Source organism: Pseudophryne corroboree, chromosome 8, assembly GCF_028390025.1.
Source record: "Pseudophryne corroboree isolate aPseCor3 chromosome 8, aPseCor3.hap2, whole genome shotgun sequence".
Lineage (NCBI taxonomy): Eukaryota > Metazoa > Chordata > Amphibia > Anura > Myobatrachidae > Pseudophryne > Pseudophryne corroboree.
In genome coordinates, this window is record NC_086451.1 from 295,432,896 (window position 1) to 295,437,371 (window position 4,476).

Here is a 4,476-nt window from a genome sequence, read left to right on the forward strand (position 1 = left end):
ATATGGAGCTCGCTTTTATCAGGAGATTGTCCAGGTATGGAATAACATTGACCCCTTGGACCCTGAGTTGAAACATTATTTCCGCCATTATCTTCGTGAACACCCTCGGAGCTGTAGACAGGCCGAAGGGTAACGCCTGAAACTGGTAGTGATCGTTCAGCAGGGCAAACCTCAGATAAGCCTGATGAGGAGGCCAAATTGGGATATGTAGCTAAGCGTCCTTGATATCCAGGGACACAAGGAATTCCTGTTGTTCCAGGCCTGCAATCACTGCTCTTAAAGATTCCATCTTGAATTTGGAAACCTTCAGGTAAGGATTCAAGGACTTCAGATTCATAATGGGTCTCACAGATCTGTCTGGTTTTGGTACTACGAACAAACTGGAGTAGTAACCCTGTCCTCATTGTAATAGGGGTACTGGAACAATGACCTGGGACTGGACCAACTTGTTGATGGCCAGCAGTAGCATACCATGCATATTTTCTAAAGCTGGTAAGCTTGATTTGAAAAATCGATGTGGGGGGGAGTACCGTCGAACTGCAGCTTGTAACCCTGAGAGATAAGGTACTTTACCCAAGCATCTTGGCAGGAACCGTCCCAGATGTGGCTGTAGTGACGTAAGCGAGCTCCCACCACGAGATCCCCTCGGGGTGGGTGGGCACCGTCATTCTGAAGTCTTTGCAGAAGCAGAGCTGGTGTTCTGGTCCTGAGACCCGGCAACGGCTGTTTTTTTTATGTTTACCTCTGGAGCCTCTAGCTGCGTTGGAGTTCTCTCTGGCCCTAGATTGAAATCTGGAGGACCGAAAGGACTAAGTAGACGGTCCCGGGTAGGTACGTCTAGCAGGCAGAGCTCCCGAAGGGAGAAACGTAGATTTTCCAGCAGTAGCTTTGGAAATCCATGCGTCCAATTCACCTCCAAAGAGCCATTCACCTGTGAAGGGAAGAGATTCCACATTACGTTTGGAGTCAGCATCAGCAATCCACTGACGTAACCATATGGCTCTAGTGGTTTCAGGTTTCCTATCTGCCAGGTCCTTTACCGTAAAGGAGCCCGGAGCAGGGAGTGCCACCTTTTTAGAAAGGCGAGAGACTGAGACTTCTATTGCTGGAGACTCCTCCCAGAATTTCCTACCTTCAGGGGCAAAGGGGAATGTATGCAAAAACTGGCTTGACACCTGATATTTCTTATCTGGAGTCTTCCAGGCTATTTTAAATAAGTCATCCAATTCCTTGGAATCAGGAAATGTGACTGTCAGTTTGTCTTGTGGGAAGAAAAATGACTGCTGAGTAGTAGCATCCTCCAGGGGGAGCTTTAACACATCCCTAATAGCCAATATGAGGGGTTCAATACCCTGGGTAGGGGTTGGAATCCCCACTTATGGGGTCCACATCATCCTGTATATCATCATCAGTATCTGATAGGAGTGCAGGTAGAGCGCGTTTTTGTGCATCTGTAGTAGACATGGGGGGATGTTTAGCAGCTAGACTTGCCACTGCTTGTTGCAGTTCCTGAGTCTTATTTGCATTTGAGTGAGCTGAGATGACATATCAGACATCATATTTTTGATTGCCCCCAACCAGGAGGGCTCTGGACTATCCCCCACATTGAAGTCAGCATTCTGAGATGGCTGACTACACTGCTCACGATATTGAGCCAGATGAACTAGGAGAGACTCTAGCATTACATACACTGCATAACTTCTGTTTTACCATTGTGATATTGATATATTGCAAGCCTGCCCTATTGCATGTGAGAGGAGACACATGAGAGAGGACCCCAACGCTCCCAGCACTGGACAGCCCCAGTGAGGCTGTCAGAGTTTTTATGTGTAAACACAGTGAGACTGTAATATGATAAAATCCCTCAGAGGGATGTTATTGTGCACACTATAGCGGCTCGCCCCCTCTACACCTGGTACCAGCGATCCAGGGACTGTTTGGAGGAGCTGTGGAGGCTGCTGCTATGCAGAGGAAGGTGCCAAAATGCAGCTGAGCCTGCTCTCATGTAGCTCCACCCCCCCCCCCCCCCACCCCCCCACCATGGCGCCGGAGCTACTTCTGTATATTTATACTGGCCATGTCTCCCAATATGTACAACCTTACATAAATGCTTGGTTTACTATATTTAGCCAGTCTCACGCAGGGGCAATAGCGGGTCCCCCCCAGGAGGGACCCGTATGCCACACCCACGCTTTCATCCGCACAGTAAAACTGGGGGACCCCCCTAGCAGGGCCCCCGGTTGGCACTCACCACCGATGTTCACCTACAGACAGTGTTAGGGGTGTGCGGCATGCTTCGGCTGCGACAGCCAATGTGCCATGCCCCGCTGAACAATCAGCCCCTCAGGATGGTGGTCCTGCAGCGGGGAAGCGGCTCTGCACCTCAAGAGGCCGTTGACTGCCTCCCCCCCCAATAAAAGAAATGAAACTTTTAAAAAGAAATTGAAGAAAAACTCTATGTGCTACATAAAATCTAACTGATGCAAGGGGGTTGGGTGTTCCGCTTCCATCACCTGGCACCCCTAGTTCAGTGCTTATTGGGAAACTCAACATGGATAGGAGGGAATACCGCACAGGATATAATAGATGTCAGAGAGTAATTTTCTAAATCCCAAAATAGAATGATTGAAAGAAAACACTGTTTTCTAATTCTGATGTTATTTGGCGGTGCACCCTGAGTCAGTATTGGGACATGAAACAACAAGGAGAAAAGAAAACTCTTTTGTGGGCGCACTCTTAACTTTAAACAATATATAGATTAGTCAGAATATGTTAAAAATCAACTTTTAATGGTTTCACAAAATTAAGATAGTCAGTGGTTCATGAAGAAAAATAACAGTCAACAGGTGACAATATATTCAAATAGCACCAAGTGCTGATACGAGATAGAAACTAAGTTCCGGCTGACGGAGTAAGTTCTGAGTATTGTGAGCAATAGCTTAGATATTAGACGGTACGTTCCAATGGCAAGTGAATCCCTGTCCTGTGTTTCATGTCAGAATAAACAAATAATGCAGTCTGGATACTAATTATCTTATGGATAGACACACATATCCTAACCAGCCAATTTATGGAAGGAAAGTAAAAGGAGTGGGAAATGAGATGGCAGAGTGAATCTGCTGTCAGTGTTAGACACTGAGCGTACTGAACCAATATAAGCTCTACTAAACTGAGTCTTCCTCAATGGTCACCCACTTGAGTACTGACCCAGCCCAACACTGATTAGCTTCCGAGATCGGACGGCTTCGGGCGTTTCCAGTGTGGTATGATAGTAGAGAGAGTGAACAATGATTGGAAGCTCTGGAATCACTGATGAGAGTTCACGAATTACACAGTTATTCAGGAAAGATGACAGAAATAAGCCAATAGGGGAAACCAGATGGATCTGCTGCCAATGTTAGACAGGGACGTGGCCCTGAATCAATGGTGAGAGTCCATGAAATTGAGAGTGGGTGGAAAAAGGAGAGAGAGAAAATAAGCAATGATAACAGTCTCGTTTGACTATTAAGTATTCTTCCACAAAGAGTCTAATTTATAGCAATAGCTGAATAGAATGCAATATTAATGTTCTGAAATTAGCTGGATTAATGATAAGTGCCAGGTAAAGTATGGTCTCTGTAAATGTAGTTATCTACTAGATAGTAATCAAAATGCCCAAATACAGGATATCTGTGATAAAGAAACAGAGACAGATGAAAGAAGATAACAATGTAACAAGCAGAATGTATCAAAGTATCCAAATATAGGATGTCTGTGATAAAGAAACAGAGCCAGATGACAGGATAAAAATGTAACAAGAATACAGAGGTGTCTCCTGACTTGGAGAGGCCAAATAGGGTTCAGAGTAAATCACTGCCAATATCACAATACATGTGTTATCCGAACAGTTGAAAAAACATTGACCAACATCAAAGAAAGGTAACTTACTTTTACAACTTACTCCTACTCCACTTTAACCCAAGAAAACACAAACAACCACAGCATGTTCATCAAACTACTGTTTCTTATTTCTATTCATGGAATTTTTACCAAATTTCACACATTTTACACTCACCCTGAAAATCACCCCTCTGTGCACATTACAGCTTCTATTCTCCACTCCCCTCTTCTAACCACTCATGAGCTTTATACTTACTTCTCTGCAAGTACTTTGACAACCACAATTGGCCACCAGAATAAACACTCGCAAACATCCACCAAAATTTATCTCACTCTTATGCTTTTATTAGCTGGTGACATATCACCAAATCCAGGCCCCAACCACCTTTCCCTCTCACACTCTGCTGTCTCAAAACAACATAGAAATCCATCTAACCTCATAAATATCACGTGTCTCCCATCCCCCTCCAAGTCACTAAAATGTGCCTTATTGAATGCACGCTCTGTTTGCAACAAATTAACATCCATCCATGACCTCTTCATATCTCACAACTTTAATCTGCTGGCTATAACAGAAACATGGCTCACACAATCAGA

The 4,476-nt window shown here is 44.7% G+C and overlaps 1 pseudogene; it reads right to left on the reverse strand.

Annotated features, from left to right (window-relative positions):
- Positions 1-3,158: 3,158 nt before the first annotated feature.
- Positions 3,159-3,277, reverse strand: LOC134951092 (5S ribosomal RNA; annotated as a pseudogene).
- Between the last annotated feature and the right edge of the window lie 1,199 nt (positions 3,278-4,476).